The 22,695-nt window shown below is 38.8% G+C and overlaps 1 protein-coding gene across 4 annotated transcripts in view; it reads left to right on the forward strand.

Annotated features, from left to right (window-relative positions):
* Positions 1 to 22,695, forward strand: part of LCP1 (lymphocyte cytosolic protein 1) — a 103,914-nt gene that overhangs the window by 35,811 nt on the left and 45,408 nt on the right. For 2 of the 4 annotated variants that reach the window (XM_056794873.1, XM_007495438.3), the window contains exon 2: positions 7,456 to 7,556. The exons of the other annotated variants lie outside the window; for them this stretch is intronic. The gene's annotated coding sequence lies outside the window, so the exon portion shown is untranslated. The remainder of the gene's footprint in view (positions 1 to 7,455; positions 7,557 to 22,695) is intronic. 4 annotated transcript variants of the gene reach the window in all.

A 22,695-nucleotide genomic window follows, 5' to 3' on the forward strand; every position in this document is an offset into this window, starting at 1 on the left:
ATATACATAGGAAAGGAGCCACTGGAAGAGGGAAAGGTAGGAAGAGAAAACCTTGGAGAGCAGGGAAATCATCAAAAGAATAAAGTACCTGAGGAAATGGATAGGTATATAATTGAGTCAGAGTGCCGTTTATCCAAAGTTTCCAGAGTTAAGCCTTGCAAACAAAGATGGATACACCAGTTCTTCTCAGACTGGAAAGCCAGATAAGAGAATGGACATTTTGAGGGCAGAAAAGAATATGTAGGCAAGAAAACTTAAACCTGATAGACTGGAATATTTTCAGTCTTTGCCATAGGGCCAAGATGATGAACCTATAGCACACATGCCAAAGAGGGCATGTAGAGCATACTCTATGGGCGTGCACACCATCGTCCCCCACCAGAGTTTATTACTAGAAAGGCAAAGGGACTCGGGCAGAGCTGCTCCCTTCCCCCTCTCTACTGTGCAGTCCAATGGAAGTGCACAGTGGTAAGGTAGGTGACTCACAGGCAGCAGAACTGGAGGGGAGCAGAATGCTCAGATCATTCCCCTTCCCTGTTCCACCCCCACTGAGGACATTCCTCACTTCACCCACCCCTCTGCCCAATAGCCCAATGGTAGCACTTTCTTCCTTCCCTGTGTGGGATAAGGTACTGTGTGTGTGTGTGTGTGTGTGTGTGTGTGTGTGTGTGTGTGTGTCACTCAGTCTGGGGAGGGCACAGAATAGCACATGGTCTCTGGTGGGGGGGGCAAGGGGGAACACAGCATATGGTCTCTAAAAGGTTTGCCGTTGCTGTCTTGGGAAAAGAAATTGGAACTAGGAAGTTTAAGAGAATTAGAATGTTTGGAATAGACTCTGTGGAGAGTTCTAGAGGAATGGTATCTAATCTTTTTTGGTCATCCCAACCAGTAAAACAATTCTGAGCATGTACCCCCAAAATATGTATATTGATTTATAAATTATATAAATGTACTCTTGTATTAACATATACATCATGGCACATACATACAGAAAGGAGCTGAAGGTGAAATATTTTATTATTAATAACAAAAATATTTTTGTTTTTACTAAATGACTATTAATTATTTTCAGTGAGAGCAATGTTTATAATGTTTCATTTTTCAGATAAAAACATGATTTCTCACTTGTTTATTTGGGTATATGATTTGGGGTTTTGGTTTTCTAAGGTTACTCACAAAAATGAATAATATGGAAATTTTTTTGAGTGATAATACATGTACACCCCAGACTGAATTGCTTGTCAACTCTGAGAGGAGGGAAGAATGGAAGGAGATAACATGAATCATATAAATTTGGAAAACTTATGTGTAAATTTGTTATTTAAATAAAATAAAGGTAAAACTAAAAAATGTTTCATTAAAAAATAATTTCATATATTCCAGGGAATGGAGCAGACTTGCAAGTAATAATTGTTTGTTAATAATTAATTATTCAGATTGACTAATGTTGCTAGCCAAGGAGGAGAATTTCTTTTTTATAGATACTTTTTAATTGAAAGATAACCAAATAATGGAATTTAATAGTGACAGTAGATATTCATTGTATACATGACAGCAAAACAACAATCCAAAAGCTAATTATCTCTGATTTAAATTCAGAAGAAAGTTCTTTTAAAAAAAAAATTTATTGTCATGCAAACTACACTTCCATATGGGTCATTGTAAGAGCAAATTCATATGTAACACAAACCCCAAAATAAAACCATAAATACACTGATATGAGATTCCAACAGTTCTTTCTCTGGAAGTGGATAACATTCCTTGACAGAAGACTTTCAGGGTTGTCCCAGATCATTGCATTGCTGAGAGTAGCCAAATTTCCACAGATTATCACTATACATTTTTATTGTATTATTGTATACACTATTCCCCCAGTAGCAGAATGTTTTCAATTTGAATCTATTTCTTTCTTTATGTGATTCTGTTTAATTTTTGATATAATATCTTAATTTCCTATTCACATTTAGAATAATATTTTTTACATGGAGGTGAGGAACAGCCAGAAGGCTAGTTTGGCTAGACTATAAAAGTACCAGAAAGGAAGTGATGAATAATAAATCCAGAAAGGTAATTTAGGGCCAGATGGTGAAGGGCTTTAAATGACAGTCAGAGAAGCTTATATTTGGTCCTTGAATCAGTAAGGGAATTATTGGGAGTTTGTTGTATAGGGGCTTGAGAATGTGAGATAGCCCCGCCACTCCTATGCTTAAAGAAAATCATTTTGGCATGTGTTGGGAGGTTGGACTGTAGTAGAAAGAGATGAGAGTTGGGAAGCCATGGTAACAGGACAGTGAGATATGATGATGTGATGAAGACCTACAGTAGAGGGTTGGCTGTATGAGTGGAGAGAAGGTATATACAAGGTAGAAAATGACTAGATTTTGGATATGTGGGCTGAGGGAAAGTGAGGAGTTGAAGGTAAGTGATGAAGGATGGAGGTACCTCAATGGAAGTTCAGAAGCAGGATGGGTTTGAAGTAGTAAAGGTAATAAGACTTACTGCTTAAGCAATGCAATTCACTTTGCCTCACACAAAATGAAAAGGAAGGGGGTTGGTAGTAAATGTTTGGTATGGGGGAAATTTCCATTGTTGCTGTGATGGGAGCTCAAGTGAGGCTAGATTCTGACTTCTCTGGTACCAAGGGTGTGCAAGCCATGGGGAAGGGAAGATTAGGAATTTGTAAGGCACTGACCAAAGAACGGAGTGGACATGTTGGGAACAAGGGTAGGTGTGATTGTGTTGGAAACAATCCACATGAGAGGCAATGGGAGGAGTGTTGGGACAAGACCCATACTCCTGTCATTGTCTCTTCAGGAAACCTCTACTATTCTTCGGAATGGGGATAAGATCTGGATCTGTAATTTGAGAGATGTAGGAAACCCCCAGATGGAGAAATTTCCTATATATAATGCAAGTTGACACCCTTTCTACAACTTGTAGTCTTAAAAGAGTTGCCTAGGGGCCAAGAGGTTGTGGTTTGCCACAGTTAGTCCCCGACTGTAATGCCATCTCTCTGTCCACTGTAGCATGCTAAGACTAAATTAAAGTATTGCTGAATAGCACTGAGGATATCACTGGCTCACAGATTTAGAGCTGGAAAGGGACATTTTATAGACATTTAGTTCTATAAGGAGTAAATGCAAAAGGGGGAATAATCAAAGTTGAGAAGTTAAATATATGTCAGTTTCTTTGAAATTAGCTTGAATTTATGAGTTAAGTCTTCAGCAATTCATGACTTTTTCCAGTGACCATTCTGTCTTGCAACAAGAACAGAGGAAGCAGACATCGAGGAGGTACAGTGGGTTCCAAAGTTTTGCTAGTGGGGAACACTAGCAAGTTTCTGAGGGTAATACCGGATACTCTCCCTCCTCATTTCTGATTCCTGGCTTCCTTTAAGACCTAGCTATTTTCTATGAGAAGTCTTCCCAGATATCCGCCAATATTAGTGACTTTCTTCTAATGTAGTTTAGTGTATTTGTGCATATAGTTTATACATAGTTACTAATTTCCCCCATTAGACTCTGAGAGCTCAGATTATACTTTTACCTTTCTTTGTGTTCCCAGAGTTTAGCATAGTTCCTGGCACATAGTAGGCACTTACATTTTTATTGACTGACTATTGAGATCTTTATCCGTTCCTATTTTCTGTCTGTGTTTCTGCATGTAGTTTTCCTTGTAGGTTACCCAAATCTTAAATATACAGCCACAAGTAGATGCAGAAAGCTATTTTTATACCCAAGAAGTAGGAAATATTACTTCTTTCTCCTTCTTAGAAACTGTGGTAGACCCTAGTTCATTATTGAATCCATAAGAGTACAGACTAAGGATATTTAGGAGTATGTGTTCAGAACCACAATAAGCCCCAAATACTGACTCTCTAGGTCAGTAGGCCACCATTTAGTACATTACTGCTCATTTCCTAGTTAATAATTTATGGCATATACTAAATATTAATCTACAAGCTTCATATGTACAGTCTTCTTTTTCTATTCTATTTTCTATATGGAAATGCTATTTTTAACTTGGTATTTAGGCTCTGAATTTCTTTTAAAATAACTTGCAAAAAAAAACTTAATCCAATCATTTTTGAATACCCCAAATAAATCTTCTACTATCATGTATTTATTTAGTGGTGTAGGTGTGACACATGAATTCAGTTGAACAAATTCAACAATTTGTCAACAAATGACTAATCAGGGAGTTGATACTCGAGATAAGCAAGGAGAGTGTAAGGGAACACTAAGCTGCCCTTGATCAATTCAAGTTAACCTAGATGAACTGCATTGTTGGATTCTGAAGAATTGTCATATATGATTACAGAGACTCTGTCAGTGATATTTGGAAGATCATAGAAAAATAGGAGAAGTACAAGAAAACTGGAGGTTATCCTGGTTTGAAAAAAAAAGAAGAGAGTAGAATCTGCCAACTATAGGCCAGTGATAATTACAGAGCTACAATGACTTCATCAAGAAAAGCTCATGCCAGACTGACCTCAATTCTGTTTTTGTCAAAATTACTGAATTAATAAATTAGTGGAATGCTATGGATATAGTCTTCCTACATCTTTAGCCACGCTTTTGGTGAAGTAACATATTCTCATGAAGAGAATGAAGAAAAGTGGAGTAGCTGGCTGGCTGGCTTTACAAAGTTTGTTGGTAATGGTTTAATGTCAACATGGCAGGCATTCTCCATAGACTACCCCAGGGATTTGGTCTCAGCTGTGTGTTGTTTAACATGTTTACCAATGACTCGATAAGGTATAGAAGGCATGCTCATCATATTTGCAGATGACCCAGAGCTGAGATGGATAGCTCAAATACTGATAGAGTCATGATGCAAAAGAATCTTAACAAACTCAGCAGGATTCTTAATCTTTTTTGTGTCATGGCCTTTGGTCTGGTATAGCCTAGGACCTTTTTTTCACAATAATGTTTTTAAAAGCATAAAATAATAAAAAAAAAATAGGATTACAAAGATGGCCAATTATATCGAAATATAGGTATCAAAATATTTAAAAATAAGTGGGAGGAGGGAACTAGATGGCTCACTTAGCCTAGAGGTGGGAGGTCCTAGAGTTAAATTTTCCTCAGACACTTCTTAGTAGTGTGACCCTAGGCAAGTCACTTAGCCCCCATTGCCTAGCCTTTACTGCTCTTCTGCCTTGGAACCCACATAGCATTGATTCTAAGACAGAAGGTAAGGGCTTTTTTAAATTGATTAATACATTTTAGAAATTAATAAGAAGTACAGGTTAAGAATCCCTGCTAGGTCATTGGACTGAATCTAATAAGATTCACTCACTAAAAAATCTTACACTTGGGTACAAAGAAAATCAACTTCCCAAGTATAAGAGAAATATGGATAATTGACAGTAGCATTTATATAGAACTTTAGGATTTTCAAAGCACTTTAGAAAAATCACATTTAATACTCAAAATAAATTTTATTGTCTCTACTTTACAGATGAGGAAGTTGAAGGTCATAAAGGTAAAGTGAATTGCCCAGGGCCACACAAGTGTCTCAGGCAAGATTTGAACTCATATTTTTTTGACTTTGACTCCAATGCTAAATCAAATTTGTTTCCTAGCTGCCTGAAAAAGAGTTTATGGTGTTAGTGGACTACAAGCTTGGCATGAGTGAGCAGCTAAAAAGGCCAACATGATCTCAAGTTGAATTAAGAGAAGCAAAGCTTCCAGGAATAGGGAGGCAATAGTCCCATTGTACTCTGTCCTCAACAGACCTCATCTGGTGTATTGTATTAAGTTCTGGGCACCATGGTTTAAGGAGGACATTGATAAGGTGGAGAGTATCCAAAGAACCAGAATAGTGAAGGGCCTTGAGTCCATGTCATATGAGGATTGGTTGGAAAAACTGGGAATGTTTACCCTGGAAAAGAGAAGGCATGGGAGCAACATGATAACTCTTCTCAAGTATTTAAAGGACTGTCATATGGAGAGGGTTTATCCTTGTTCTATTTGGCCCCAAAGGGCAGATGCAGGAGCAGAGGATAAAAAGAAAAGTAAATTTTGAGAAGAACCTCCCTAACAAATGGAGCTCTTTAAAAGTGGAACAGGTTTCCTGGAGAACCATCTGGTGGGTTCTCCCTTTTTGAGTTCTTTGGGCACAGCCTGGATAATTACTTGCCAGGTATGTTATAGTGGGTAATGCATTCAGGTTTGCTTAGATGGCTTTCTGAGTTTCCTTTCGACCCATAATTTCTCTAATTCTGTGAAATTCAACAGCATTTCTCTACTGGGTAAAGCTCTGGTTCCCTGGTAGTTTAAAGAATGTGTTTGCCTTCTGAAATGCCTGCTCAATGTAAGGTACTTCTGGGAATACATAGATACTGAAGAAAAGTTAACCCTGAAATGCAACCCTTCACAAGTGGACAAGAAGGAAAAAAGTCGCCCTTGTGTTAAATTCCTTCTGGCATGACTTCAATCGGTGAACCAACCATTTCTTTGCTTTGGTCTTCATTGCAATGAATCAAAAGTGAATCTAAATTTGTTTTATTTTACATAATTACAAACTCATAGGATTTGAGCTTCATTCATATGAAATGTCATACATTGCAGGTGATCATTGCATACACAAATAGATCTAGCAATCGAATATTTTGCTGCCTCTGGAGAGAGGCTCCTAAGGCTTTATAGGTGACAAATAATTGTTTTTCCCTAACTGTAATTTTACCAAAAAATTTTTTCTTTTGTTGGTTTCTGATCTGTGTGAAGGAATGTAGCTACCAATTTAGCAGCATAGCTGCTTTGGTTATCTAATGCTAATCTTTATAGGAAACTTCTAAATAATTTAAGTCTTGTTTGGGTTAAATGAGCTCCTCAGAGGTGAGGGCAATGGTATCACTATAAATAAAAGAAATGAGTAAATAATGCCTCTGGCTTGGGTAAAAGCTTGTTTACAACAGTAACTAACTTCCCCTTATGATATCCTCTTAAAGAGACCTTGCTGCTTAAGTCACAATCCCAGAGTTAGTAGATTGCTCTTGAGGTGGGAAGGAGGAGATAGATATTAAGGTTGAAACACACCCAAAGACATCCCTGTCAGCTAACTTCAAGTGCTCAGTTTGGTGGTTTTATTCAAAATTGAATGATTTCGTTTGTCTTTGTTGTAAGCGCTTGCAGCCAATGCCACCAGAGCTGTGGTTAGAACAAGAATTCCAGAGTAGCATGGTAAAAGTTGGCTTTCTCATCCAAAAAAGCACAAGTATCTACCCACCTTCTAAAAGCAAGCTTAAAAAAAGAAAGAGAGGGAAGGAGAGAGAAAAATGCTTATGAAGAGGAAGTGGTAAGGGACTTCTACATTTCAGTGTGACCTGCCCTGTCAGGTGATTGTGATGGGGAGGGTAATGTGAAAAAAGTAACTAAAATTTCCTTATAAAGACAAAATCTATTTCTTTCCTGGCTGATGATTTGTCACATTCTCACTTCCTATCTTTAGACCACATACCAAGGGTTGACAGGCACAGTAGTTCTCCAGATCAGCAAGAAAGGGTTTAATCAAACTCGAGCACTACTGTCGACAGCAATTTTTTATACGAGGTAATTTTTCATTTAAGTCATTCTTTCTTCCCTCAATGTCTGTAATGCTGATGCCAATGAATCAATTCACTCTTCTTAAGGGTTATTTGCTTGGGGTGGGTGGGCCAGTGTAGTAGCAAGAGAATAAAGATGGCACCTGCCATTGGTAGGAGCAGTGCTCTGGGCAAGCATTAGAGCAGTTTAACTGCACAGGAAATCTGTGGTAAATGTGTAATGTTCCAGAATGGGTGTCATTGTTGGTGTAAATGGGTTTGGGGCTTGGGTGGGAAGGCACCGCTTGAATTGTCTAGAATAAGACTAAAATGAATTTTTTAAAATCTTGTTTTCTTTCTAACTGACTTGTATTATCCCAGTGTATGTCTGTTATTTAGAGGAGGCTATTGACCCGGTTTTATTGATGCTAAATTTTTTTATGCTAAGATATTTTAAAGATAAGTGCATATTGATTAAGATTGTAGTACATTTTGGACTAACAGGATGGTTTAATTTTAACTTCTAGCATTCTGACTTTTTCTAAGAAATGAACTTTTTCACATGTAGACATTTTGAATCATATTACTGACTGTGATTATGGCCATTTTAGCTCTTTGGTTCAACCCCAAACTTAATGGATGCATTTGATATGTAAATGTAGCCAGAAGCATCTTTTTTCCCCCACTAAATCTCCTTTAGAAGTAAAAGCAATGTGTGTTTCTTAAATGCACTGCTTTTTCCATGAGTTTTAAGTCATTCCGTAGAATATTCACATGAAAAGTCAGTTTAAATTAGGGGAAGAAGCTCTAAGCTACAAAGGATACCTCTTTGAAAGTGCCATTGAATAATTGTCTCAGACTAAAAGCCATAGATTTCATAGTTTTATAGTTTAGAGGCTTCATGAAATCATTATCCTCAAACAATATTAAGTACTCACAAATTTGACAAAAAATGATAAACATGACATGTCATTAAGGTTAGAAATAGATCCATTTATTAACATTCAAGTTCATTTTCATCAGTTGGAGAAACATGTTTCTCCAAAATGACTTTTCCCCTGGTGAGATCATAGGGGGAAATACACATAAGCACACATATTGATTTTTAAGTTGATTTTCATTAGACCAATTAGCCTGTTGTGAAGACTGGGGAGACAAATTTAAATAGAACTAGCCATAAAGTAAAAACATAGAATCCAGGACAAAAAGAGAATCTGAAGAAAATCTGAGAACATTCTAGAATGTGACTATCAGACTTTTTTTTGTGTGTGTGCAAATCTCCAAGAACTAGTCTGAATATTATCAAAGGTAGGAGAATGTCTGGAAAAGTATTGGCCCTAATAAATATTAACAAATGATAGATTCAGGAAAACATAATGTGCTTTGTTACATTTCATAGGAAAATGTTAATAAATATGAAGTTTGTTAGCATGTAAAGGAGCAGTGAAAGTCAATAATGCCAGTAACTTATAGAATCATGCAAATAAGGAGCTAGAATGGGACCTTAGAGCTTATGGTTTCCTGCTCCCATGTCTATTAATGTATCAAAAATTAATCTCCCTGATCAGCTAAATACCCATGTCCTTAAACCTATTTTAGAAATATACCCAATCCCATCTAATTTTGCTTTCTGGGCTCTTCTAGACTATTATATACTCTCTAGTCTCCTGCCCACTTGGAGGTTTCTAGTCATTGGTCTTCCTCCATATACCCTCTTCAACTCTTATTTTTAGTCTACAGGACAAGATTCCTTTGATATTTAACCTTATGTCAACCACTTTGAAGCTCCTTCTTTCTAATGTACCTGTACCCTGCATTTATCTCATTTGATTTCAGATGCTTCTATATGATAATATAATTTAATTTAATTAATATATAAGTAATTTAATATATAATTAAATAATAAAAATAATACAATAATTTAAGTGTTTACTATTTGCCAGGCACAAAACTAAATTCTTGGGATAAAAAGAAAGTTTAAAAAAAAGTTTCTTACCCTCAAGGAACTCTTACTCTAATAGGTGAGACAACATGAAAAGCCTAGATGAAAATAGAGAATGTTCTAGACATGGTGGATAGTCAGTGAAAGGGTATCATTTTAAGTGATGGAGGGTATATATCTGGGAACAATAAGAAGACCAATGTCAATCAATTAAAGAATATATGGAGGGGAGTAACATTTAAGAAGATTTCAAAGGGAGAGAGCAGCCAAGTTGTGAAGGGTTTTAAATGCCAAACAAATGATCTTCTGTCTGGTCCTAGGGGCAATAGCTAGCCCCAAGAGTTCTTTCAGTAGGAGAAATGACAGAAGATGTGCGTTTTGGAAGCTGAGAGATGGAGCAGAGACTTCAGCAAACTAACCAGGAGGCTACTGGATAGCCCCAGTGTGAGGGCATGAGGGTCTGCAGTTGGGGTGCTGGCCATGAGAGTGGAGAAAAGGAGATATACATGAGATATTCTGAAGGTAGAAATGGCAAGATTCGGCAATAGAGTGGATATAGAGTGAGCATGAATGAAGAGCAAAAAATGATATTGAGGTTTGGCACTCTCTATAACTAGGAGGTTGGAGTCCCCTTCAGCAGGGAGAGGGGAGTTCAGAAGATGTAAGAAATTTGGGAGAAAGATAATGAGTTCCATTTTGGACATGTTGAGTTTGAGAGGCATCTAGTTGAAGGTGATGAGAGATTAGAATTCAGCAGGGGGATTTAGGACCCAATTTATGTATTTCAGGATCATCTGCAAAGAAATAACTGAACTCTTGAGAGTTAGTGTCATACTTCAAGTTAGATAATGTGTAAAGCCTTTCTTAATTTGGATCACCCAATGATGTGAAAAGATAAGCCTTAATAAAAGTTCTTAAAGACTTGAGAAAGTCTCAAAAAGACTGAGATTTGTAAAAGACAGCAGGAGAGGCAACTAATACCAAAAGGACAAAAGCCTGAAAGAAGTGCCTAGGAGAGGGTCTTCCCAATCTTGCCATGATCTGCTCCTTATTTGATTACTTTCAACTGGCACGTCAGGGTCCAACCCAACTTATGTGCCTATCTGTTGCCACCATGGCTGGCTTTTCCTGGTCCTGTCAGCCTTAAATCAACCCACAGATATCATGTATGCCATGATTTCTTCACGTTTTTTGTGTGCTGTGAATTGCTTTAGCAATCTGGGAAAAGTCAATGGATCTCTTCTTAAAATTGAGATTGAGAGTCAGGACTAGAGAAGGAAGGTCCTAGGTTCAAATCTGGCCTCAGACACTTCTTAGCTTTGTGACCCTGGGCAAGTTGCTTGACTCCCATTGCCTAGCCCTTATCACTCTTCTGCCTTGGAGCCAATACACTGTATTGATTCCAAGATGGAAGGTAAGGGTTTAAAAACAAAAAAGAAATTAATCAATAATTAATTAATTATGTGCTAGAGGCAACTAGGTGGCTCAGTGGACTGAGAGCCAGGCCTAGAGATGGCAGATCTTGGATTCAAATATATTCCTTCTGTTACCTTGGGCCAATTATCATTTCTCTGGGCTTCAATTAAAGGAGATGGTTGGACTAGAGGAGCCCCAGTGTCCCAATTTGTCCAATCCCATGACTGTTGATATTTTGCTATCTAAAGCTGGTTATGCAACAGGTCAGTCTGTCATAGTTCCTTCTCCACCCCTTGCCAACTCGTATGGTACAAATTCATCACTTCTACAAAAACAATTCAAAGTGAATACCCATCGATGAGGAGTCCATGGCGTCATCTTTGCATAAAAAGAATTTGTGTTCTTATTGTGGCATTTTAAAGTTTAGGAAACATTTTTCCTCACAATAGTCCTGTGAAATAAGTAGTAAAATGATTATTATCCTCATTGCATAAATAAGGAAACTGAGGTTTGGGAAAGTGAAGCATGCTGAATTTGGTAGCATTTGCCTACATCCTCAGCCTCCCCCTTGTTGGGAACTGGTTGGTGGCACTGACTTATAACCTCAACAACTGGGAAGGCTGAGACTCAGTGTTCTGGGGGATTAAGAGTCCTGAGCTTCAGTTACTTGTACCTATTGGGTCTCTGCACTAAGACTAGTGAGTCCCTGGGTATAGGAGGTGTAGTAAGCCAAGAAAGACTTTGTCTCTTTCCCTTAAACATCCCTTAACATCAGAGGGAACCAAGGGAAAGGGAGGAGCAGTCTTTGTAAGGAGAGGCCAACTGACCCAGGTCTGAAACAGAGCAGATCTGAGCATCTGTGCTGATTTGTAGGGGTTTTAGACTCACGAATAGCCCCTATACTACTGACCTAAGTGATATGAAAGATACAATCTTAAAAAAAAAAAAAGATAAATGACTTGTTCAGCATATATGTCTAAATCTCTGAACTGGACCCTAGATTCCATTCCAAACACCACTTCTCCATCTCTGTACAAAATCTAGTACATTTGCCCACTTATTTAATTCTTTGGTCCGGGTGAATCCTATATTAATCAAGTTACAGGATACCCTCTTTGGGCAAAAATGTAATCAGAGACATAATGCTGATTGAGTTGAGCCTATATTAAGGATTATTGTTTTCCTCAAGAAACCCTAGAATAATGGCTGCTGCTCTCCAAGCTGAGGATGACTAGATGGGTCTAAATGGAAAAAAAAAATCAAGAGATGTCAAATGAGAACAGAAGTTCATATAATTTTAACCTCCTTCTTGCCTGGAGAATGATAAGTATGATCATATGCAAATTTGATTCAGATATAATATTTATTCCTTATCATCATCATCATCATCTCTGGAATCTCAGTTATTTGTTGAGTACTCAGAGTTAATAGATCTAAATTGATATGTTAACATACTAGCCTATGGAGAGAGCTCATCCTCAATGAAAAAGATACTTTAGTGATCCACATTTAGAATTGTTTTAGTTGTAGATTTGGAGACAGAGTAGTTATGAGGAGGGAAAAGCAATTTAATACTTATAGCTATCAATGCAATTGGAATTATTGCCACCATTATTGGAAAAGTGTAGGCATCTTGAAAATTTTCAAAGGAAAAGGAATGGGACAGCTAGGTAGCTCAGTGATTAGAGATGGAAGATCCTAAGTTGAAATCTGGCCTGAGACACTTCCCAGCTGTTTGACCCTGGGTAAGTCACTTCACCCCCCATTGCCTAGCCCTTACCATCATTTGCCTTTGAACCAATACTTAGTATTGATTCTAAAACAGAAGGTACAGGTTTAAAAAAAAAAGAGGATAAGGGTGTGCTTCAAATATGAATAAGAAAAACAAATGAAATATAGGATAGGATTACTGCAAATGTTTTTTTTTTTTTTAAACCCTGACCTCCTATCTTGGAACTATGCCCAAAGGGCGCTAAAAGACTGTCTGCCCTTTGATACAGCTATGCCACTACTAGGTTTTTACCCCAAAGAGATTTTTTTTTAAACCCTTACCTTCCATCTTGGAATCAATACTGTGTATTGGCTCCAAGGCAGAAGAGTGGTAAGGGCTAGGCAATGGGGGTCAAGTGACTTGCCCAGGGTCACACAGCTAGGCAGTGTCTGAGGTCATATTTGGACCTAGGACCTCCCGCCTCTAGTCCTGGCTCTCAATCCACTGAGCTACCCAGCTGCCCCCTGCAACCTTTTTGCATTAAAATTATTTTGCTAAATATTTGAGCAGCACTGCTATGAAGTCACCGGGACTAGTTAAGAAAGACATGGTTCTTAAAAAACTTAAGCTGTTTTTTTCTCCCAGAAGGAAGCACTGAAATGTTCAATTGAGGAACTAACGAAGCCACATTTTTGTGGTGGTAGCATTGATTCTTCTTTTAGATCAGCACAAGTTACAGAGTTTATCTCATTATTTTCTTCCTGTTCTTGCCTGGCTAAGCTAAAGGGAAAAAGAGAGAAACCTTTCTGTGTGAACAGCATAAAGACACTGAATTCAGTAGACAAATGAATTATGCATGTGATCTGCAATCTCACTGAGAACTTGCCTTTCCCTCTCTTCTGTTTGCATGCTGGAGAGAAGAGTGGAAAATTACAATGCTTTGTACTCAGAGCTATTACTTGATCTCCCAATTCACTGTCTCTGATAGGGCTTTCCTATGATCTGTTTCCAAGGGCCTTAAATGAGGAGGGACACAATTATACTTGCATAAAATTTACATATGATTTACCTACTTGTCATTCCTCTGACATATTTGAGGTTCAAATGACATCATTGCTGTCTTTAAGTTTGGTATGTCTTGAATCCTGTTTCTTCTACCATCTAAATATTTCTGTTGGTCCACATTGCAAATGCTGGAACATCTTGGCAGAAGAAAACAACAAAATCTCTTGATGATGAAAAGGATGAGCATAGGATGATTTTCCTAGTGGAGGAAGCTATGTTACATAGGACATGCAAAATAAGTCTAAGGAGAGTACAGATGGGAAGCAAGTTTGCATTGTTGGACATCTCTCCCTCCTTTAAACAATGTTTGGTGAGATTTCACTGTTAATGACAGGACTTACTACATATTTTGGAAAGTCCTGCCCCAAATTTCCCCATCTCTCAGTGCATTGTCAAGTTATCTTTCTTAGTCACTAGAGTATCTTCAAACTCCTTTTTTTCTTTTCCTGTGTTGTTCCTTCCCCCCCCCAAAGATTTACGAAAACCCCCGAGAATGATGTGGTAGCCTTTCTTTCCATTTTTTTTATCAATCCAGGAGCTTCAGTATAGAGAAAGAAAGAGAAGGGGGGAGGGGAAGAGAGAAAGAGAGGGAAAGGAAGGGAAGGGAGAGAGAGGGGGGGATAGCTAAAGAAATATTTATACTAAATATATAATATTAAATATAAATATTTCTTAAGCTTATTCTTTCTGTTCCTTACCAGTCCAGGAGCTTCAGTATACATTTATATTTAATATAACTTTCTTAAGCTTATTCTTTTAATTCCTTACCAGCCCAGGATCATTTACTTGAGTATATATTTATTTATTTATATTAAAGATGCAATATTGAATGTAAGTATTTCTTAAGTTTATTACTTTGTTAGAGTTTCTTTCAATTTCCTAGTATATAATCTTGACTTCAACATTTGCTCTTCACCTTTTCTGTCGATGATCTCGCTTTTTTTAGCTTGTTGGCCATACTCACAATCTTTTATTCTTCCTTCTCCCACAGCTCTCATGTGAAATTAGTCAGCGAGTCTTCTCCATTCTGTCCCCACCTCTCTATTCTCACCTTAAAAAGAAAGACATGCTTTAAAAAAGAAAATACCCCAGGCCAGGTTGTCATTGCCAGTCTACTTGTAATAACTGCTGTAATCACTTTCTAGCATTTCTTCCCACCTAGGCGCTTTCCTTAGCCCTGTCTCTGTTCTTCATAGCTGGGGGGCTCACTCATCCTCATGTCAGTTCACATGGTCAGATCACCCCTTTGTTCAGAATCTTCTCGTGGGCTTTGAGTTAGGAGGAGGGAATTCCTGTGCATCTCATATGCAATTAGGTATTATAGTTTTTGCATAGATTTCCCCATAATATTATTAATTAATTAATATTATTATTTCCCTATAAAAGACTGTAAGCTCAATGAAGTCTAAGATGATATCTTTTCTTTTTTTCTTTTTTTTTTTTTGACCCCTTACCTTCTGTCTTGGAATCAATACTATATATTGATTCCAAGGCAGAAGATTGATAAGGACTAGGCAATGGAGGTTAAATGATTTATCCAGGGTCACAGAGCTAGGTCACATTTGAACCTAGGACCTAGCTGCCCCTGGTGATATATTTTCTAAATCTTAGAATTGCTCTTAACACCTAGCACATACTCCATCCACAAAAAGTACTAAATGAATATTTATTGAATTGTTCTTGTATAATGTTTGATTGTGACTATTACCTATTTTATATTACAGATTCCAAAAGCTAAGCTCTAGATCTGTTGAATTTGCTTTGAAAAGCATTGTAGTAAGGGCAGCTGGGTGGCTCAGTGGATGGAAAGCCAGACCTAGAGATGGGAGGTCCTAGGTTCAAATGTGACCTCAGACACTTCCTAGCTGTGTGACCTTGGGCAAGTCATTTAACCCCAATTACCTAGCCTTTACCACTCTTCTGCCTTAAAACCAATATACAATATTGATCCTAGGATGAAAGTAGGGCTTTATTTTTTTTTAATTCAATGTATTTGATCCTGTTGATGATATCAAATAAAGAACAAATTAAACGCAAAATTATATTGACTTTTACAAATAAAGGGATTGTTCATTCTTTAGATGGCTTCTAAATTTAGACTTCAGATGTAGAAAATATGCAGGAAATTAATTACCAGGTGGGGAAGAGTGGTAGCTCCTGAAAGAACCAACAGAACCAGTGCGCCATGTTCTTGAGCACTAAGAGTAATAGCTAATAAAAGTTCATTTACAGGTCACTGTAAAATTTGCAAAGCACTGAGGATTTATCAGTTATGCCTTACAATTGCTCTATGAAGTTCATTAGTCCCATTTTACAAAATCTAGCATCTTGGATTTTTATTTACATCTCTTTTGATGTTACTAGACAGGGTTGATGTCTTCGGTACCCATTAGTGTCCTTTCCCTGGGAATTTCTACACACTTACAAAATCTGGCTCCATTTCCTCAACTTTTGCAAAGTACTTTCCACATTTGGGGCCCAAAATAGGTTAGGCCAGGTTCCCATAACCATTCCACAGAAAATAGGTCAGAAAATAAGGAAGTGGTTGGGTCCTACTTACTACTGCTGCCCCACAAGTTTCTCTTAGACATTAGACCCTCAACAACTCTGAGGAAGAGATATGAAACAAGAACCAGAAGAGTTAAAGATGGGGGGGAAGTGGACCTAAAACTAGGGTGTAACTACTCCAGGGAACCATAAAATGTAAAATTTGTACCTTAGCCCACCTAGACATGACCATCAGGAAATTCCTATTTGAGTCAATGCATTATATTATGAGTAATGATAATAGTAGTTCTTCCAGAGTTTATTCACACAGTCAACACAGTCTTTCTTTCTTTTTCTTCCTTCCTTCCTTTCTTTACCCTTCTTCTCCTCTCCTCTCTCCTACCTCCCCCTCTCCTCCTCTCCCCTTCCCCCCCTCTCTCTTTCCCTCCCATAAAACATTTGCAGGGTACCCAAGATGGCATTTACCTTGGTCTATTAAATTGTGAGATAGGTGAGTTAGATTCTAGCATAGATTTAGCTTCTGTTCTTTCAGTCTCCAAAATGCTTAGAAATTAAATAAAGGAGACAGGAGATCCTAGGTTCAAATATGACCTCAGGCACTTTCTAGCTATATGACCCTGGGCAAGTTACTTAATTTAATCTCCTTTGCCTATCCCTTACCACTCTACTGCCTAGGAACCAATACACAATATTGAGTCTAAGATGAAAGGTAAGGAGTTAAAAAAAGATAAGAAAAAGAAATAGAAGAAATGAATAAGATTCCCCAGGTTAGGGACATTTTAGGGAATATTAAAAATGATATGTGGGAAGAAAAGGGAGAAATAAGAGGATTTTCCTTTGCAAAAAAAATTTACATTTATATTACTAGTATTCTTTTTTCAGTTCAGCTATTGAGGTATTATTTATTCATCCACAAGATGAGAATAATTGGAACAATTTTTCTTAAAGAAGTTCCTTAGTACCTAATCCTTTGCCAAAGGTTTTTCATTTCTCCTAAAAATTTAAACATCTCCAATAAGGGATTATCCAATCACTCTTTAAAGATTTCCACTGAATGGAAATTTATTTCCTATTCCATTTGTGAATAACTAATTATTAGGAAGTTTTTACTTTTATTGACCCAAAGTCTACTGTCATTCTTTACATTTACTTTCTAGGGTCACATAAAATAAATCTATTTTTTTTATCCAATAAATTCAAATATTTGAAGACTTTCTTATGTAACTTCAACCTCTTCTATTAAATGTCTGAGGCCATATTTGAATTCAATTCTGGACCCCAAGTCCAGCTTTTTGTCCACTGTACCACCTATTGCTTAGACTGCCCACAGCTAGCTCATCCTCAGAGGCTTGTGGTCTGCTAGAAGCTATTGGCCTTTTTCACATGGGCTGCTTTCTGGCTTTGTGTATTCCCACGCTGGTGTGATAAAGAAGGCTGTGATAGAGATGAAATAATAAAGATGGAAAGTTGCTTCTGGAGGAGAGAAGTGGGATGGTCTGGCCTATACTTAAAGAAAATCACTTTGGATTGGTAAAAATAAAAAGTAAATGAACCTAAAAATAAATAAGAATCCCTTTGGATTGGTAATGAATGAATGAATGAATAAGAAAATCCCTTTGGTGACTGAGAAATGGGGACAATTTTGATATAAAATTAAATGGGAATTAAAAAAAATTTTAATTAGTCAATTTAGAATATTTTTCTTTGGTTATAAGAGTCATGTTCTTTCCCTCCCCTCCCCCTACCCCCTCTTGTAGCTGACGTGCAATTCCATTGGGTTTTACGTGTCCTTGATCAAAACCTATATCCATATTGTTGATGTTTGCACTAGGGTGATCATTTAGAGTCTACATCCCCAGTCATATATCCCCATTGACCCATGTGATCAAGCAGTTTTTTTCTTCTGTTTCTGCTCCCACAGTTCTTCCTTTGGATGTAGATAGTGTTCTTTTTCATAAATTAAAGAGGAATTTTTTAATGTTTGAAAGAGGGAAGGGAAGAGGCTTGAGGCAGAGGAACCTCTTAGGAGGTCATTGTGCTAGTCATGGATGGTAATGAGGGCTTGAATTAAAGCAAGACCTTTTAAGTAGAAAAAACCAATGGGACTGAGCTGTGTAGACTTGACAAGATTTGTCCCTGGACTGGCTATCTGGGGTGAGGGAAAGTGAAAGGTAGACTCTACTGTGACTAGAAGGTTGCAAAACTGATACCCCACTCATGGCTAACAGTCCAAACTGAAGGGCAGAAACTTTAACATCTCTCCCTATGAGCTTGAGGGTTGTTGGAGAAGGCTCCTCATACAAGCAGGTACAGAGATATGGGTCAAGGCCAGGAAAGAGAGAGCTGCTCTGGAGTCCCTCTTGCTCTTGTCTTCTTGGCCTCCTGGCTGACCTCCCCAAACCCTAGGAGCTGCCCAGAGCATTATTGAGCTCCTGAACACAAAGTAAGCAAGCAGGGGCTGATGGAGGCAGTTTGTGGGGTAAGGTTTCCTGTGCCCAGAAGAGACCTCCCAGTGGAAAGAATGCAAGATTTGGAGATTGTAGATCTTGGGTTTGAATGCCCACCCTGCCTCTTCATTATCTATGTGGTTTTTAGCTGTATTTCTCTGTACTTCTCTGTGCCTCAGTTACCTCATCTGTAAAATGGGGGCTATAGATTGAATGATCTCTAACCCCCCCAGCTCTAAATCTATGCTTCTGATAATCAGAACCCCCTTTTCACACGCTTTCTCATATAGGGCATTTGGATCAATGATAGCACTTGACGCTTCACAGTGCCTAATACATAGTAAGTGCTTAAGAAACGCATGGCAAGGGGCAGATAGGTGACTCTGTGGATAGAACACCAGGCTCGGAGATGGGAGGTTCTGGGTTCAAATTTGGCCTCTGACACTTCCTAGCTCTGTGACTCTAGACAAGTCACTTAACCCCTCTTTTGCCTTGGAAGTAATACCGATTCTAAGACAGAAGATAGGGGTAAAAACAACAACAACAAAAAAAGACTTGGGAGCAGGGACCAGTTTCTCCTTTGCTAGGAGCTGTTTCCCGGAGGCAGCCCAGTAAAAGCCTGCCATGTGGTCTCCCTCATCCTGTCTGCACCGCACACCCTCACCGTCTCTACTGTAGCCCAGCTCTCCCAGGGCAGCCTTTGATTGACTTCAGTATTCTGAGCACTGGAAGAGATGGAGCTTGTAACCGCATCGAAGAGGAGCTCCGCCCCGCCGCAGGGGCGTCACCTCCCCACCCCCACCCCTTCCCCAAAGGGAAAGGCAGACAGTGCCGCCCGGCTGTGATCTGAGAATGTTGCTGCTAATTTGGTTCTGGCATGTCTGAGTCAGCCACCCCCTCTTGGGACTTTTCATGGCGAAGATACTGGAGGCGTTGGCCACCTCCTCCTTCTCATCGTACAGATAAAGGACACTGAGGCCAACAGGGGGAAGCCCAGGATCACACAGCTAGTGAGCGTCTGAAGTTTGATTGGAACTCATGGAGAGGAGTCTTTAAATCCCAAACCCAGGTCTCTCTATCCATTATACCACCTGGCCACCCTACCTGTTTGACTTGAGTTTACATCTTACTACGGGCACATGGATCATTCTTCATAGACCAAATCAGTCTTTGCAATTGTTTCATCCCTTGGAAACTCTTTTTTGGGGGGAGAAGGGGGGACAGGAATGGGGTGAAGATTCAAAGACTTTTCTGTACTGTCAAAAGGACGCTGAACAAAAAAAATATTCCAGAGTCTGGCTAGCGGGGCAGCCTCGCTTAGTACTCTGGCATCTGCCATCCGCCATCTCCCTACTCTGCGTGAACCGGCGCCTCACTTATCTCTGGCGAGAGCCCTCTTTCCCTTCATCAGCTTCTCAGCTAAGCCATCAGTCAAGAAGCTATTTATTAAGGTATAGGGAGAAGTGCTTGAGGCAGAAATACACACACACAAAAAAAAAAAAAGACCGTTTTTGATCTCAGTTAACAGTCTAATGAGGCAACACTGAAGGAAACAGAAATTCAGAAGCATGTCCAATGGGAGAGCTCTCCTTAAGTGGAGGTTATGTGAGAAGCTCACCTCTGTCCTCCAGTGAGAGAAGTTTCAGAAGCAGAGGACCCATGCCTTGTGATTGCCAGAGCTAATGGGATCTCCCTCCTCCTTCCTTCTTTCCCTTCCCTCCTTCTTTCTTTCCTTCCCTCCTTCCTTCTTTTCCTTCCTTCTCTCCTTCCCTCCCTTTTTCGAAGTCTCCTTCCCTCCTTCATTCTTTCCCTTCCATCTCTCCTTTCCTTCCCTCCTTCATTCTTTCCCTTTCATCTCTCCTTTCCTTCCCTTCCCTCCCTCCTTCCTTCCTTTCTTCCTTAATTCCCTCTTTCCTTCCCTCCTTCCTTCTTCGAAGCCTCCTTCCCTGCTTTCCTTCCCTCCTTCCTTCTTTCCTTCCCTCCTTCCTTCTTTTCCTTCCTTCCATCTCTCCTTCCCTCCTTTATTCTTTCCCCTCCATCTCTCCTTCCCTTCCCTTCTTCCCTCTTTCCCTCCCTTCCTTCCCCTTGCCTTCTATCAATTTTGGTAAGGGCTAGAAGTTTGGGGTTTCCCAGAGTCACACAGTTAAGACATGTCTAAGATCACATTTGAACCCAGAACCTCTTGTCTCTAAGCCTGGCTCTCAATCCACTTAGACACCTAGCTGTCCCTAATGTAACAGTTAAAATTAGTTTTTTTGCCAAAAGTATTATATTTTTATGAGGTTTATTAAAGATTAAGAAATAAAGAAAATACAAAATAAGAAAGCACGGTCTAGGAGGGCTGAAAAGCCCATTCACAGCCACTTACTCTACATCTTGAGAGACGCATGTGCTTAGAAGTGGAAGCAGGGAGAGAGAGGCCAAGTAGGTAGAGAGTCAGTTTAAATACAAATTGTATTCTCGCACTCAGGTGAGGACTCAGGGTGATATAGGGAATTCTGGGAACTACCAAGGATTTCTGGGAATTGAAGTCTGGGTTTCAAATCTCCATTTTACACTAATGAACCTTGAAAAGTTGCTATGGTAGAAACCAGAGGCCACAATGCTCTATTACTAGTAATCCAACAAGGATAGGTATAGAACATATCAGGCACACACTTTCCTTTCTTTTTGCCCTCAAATATGAATCCTAGTTTCTCCATAGCAACATGATTTACTGTGGCCTCCTTCAAGGATTGCACCTCTTCTCTCCCATCCTAAGCCATCCCTATCATATAGTTAAATACTTGAGATTTTGCTTCAGAGGTTCTCATTATGCTGCATGCAATGCTAGAATATGGAAAACCGTAAAGTAATTGTAATCAAATTTTCTTTTTTTTTTTTAGAAAGCAGTTTAGCTTTAAGGTTTGTTCACAATTTCCCTTTATACTTGCAAATCTCAATGAACAGTCTAGAACAATCAAGTCAACAGGCATTTATGAACCACTTAATGCTATGTGCCAGGCACTGTGCTATGTTCTGAGAATACAAATAGGAAACAGAAGCCTGGCCCTCAAGGAGCTTACAGTTTAGTGCAGGAAGAAAACCCATAAAAAGAAGGTGATGGGAAGGGACAGAAAGAAAGTTACCAATACTGAAATATGGTTGATAAAGCCATAAGAGGAATGAAGACATGATGGGCCTCAGTAGTTTCCTTAAAATGGAGATTCTAGGAAGAATCCTCCAGGACAAAGTATATTTGCAACGTAAAAGCCTAAGAGTAAAAGTGAATTTCCAGGTGAGGGAGCCTGTAGGACATGCTAGAGAAAGTATAGAAACCCAGGAGTATCCTACTCCTGGAGGTGAGGACATGGCTGGGCTGAGCTAGGCATTTTCTTTAATAAAATTAAACACCAAAAATAGTTTACCAAGAAAATAGCAAATGAAGATAGACTAAATAAATTGAATTTATTTAATGAAGAAAAGAGAGGGGGAGCAGTGATAATGTTCAGGTATATGATGGATTATTGTTTTGAATTATAGAGAACAGCTCATGTTCCACTGAGAAAAGCACAAGAGAAGATAAGTTTTAGTTGCATTAAAAAGAATTTAGGTTACACACTAGGGATGTGATGCACTGGGACATATTATCAAGGGAGAAGATAGTGTTTCCTAATTTAGAAAATTTTAATAAAATGGGAGAAAGCTGTCTTTCTGGGACAGTTTGAGTGCCTGGAAGCAGGGAGTGGACTAGATTGGTACTTCCCAAACAAATATTTGGTAACACAGGAGGATATCAGATCCCATACTGCTGCACATTTTTTTCCCTGTTCTAAATGGGACAGAAGTGTGCTGGCCCACTTACTGTTGCTCTTGTTTCCTGTGTTCATGCCTTATCTTAGGTAGTCTGGTGAGTCTGAGACACATTCGACTTTGTGGATGCTTTGACTCTTTCTTTAGAAAGATCCATACTGAAATAGGTTTTGAACAATGATGCACGTAAACCCCAGTAAAATTGCTTATCAGCTCCAGGAGGGAGGAGAGAGGAGGAGAGGGAAAAAACATGAATCATGTAACTATGTAAAAATATTCTAATTTA

The sequence above is a fragment of the Monodelphis domestica genome, chromosome 4 (genome assembly GCF_027887165.1).
Source record: "Monodelphis domestica isolate mMonDom1 chromosome 4, mMonDom1.pri, whole genome shotgun sequence".
In the NCBI taxonomy this organism is placed as follows: domain Eukaryota; kingdom Metazoa; phylum Chordata; class Mammalia; order Didelphimorphia; family Didelphidae; genus Monodelphis; species Monodelphis domestica.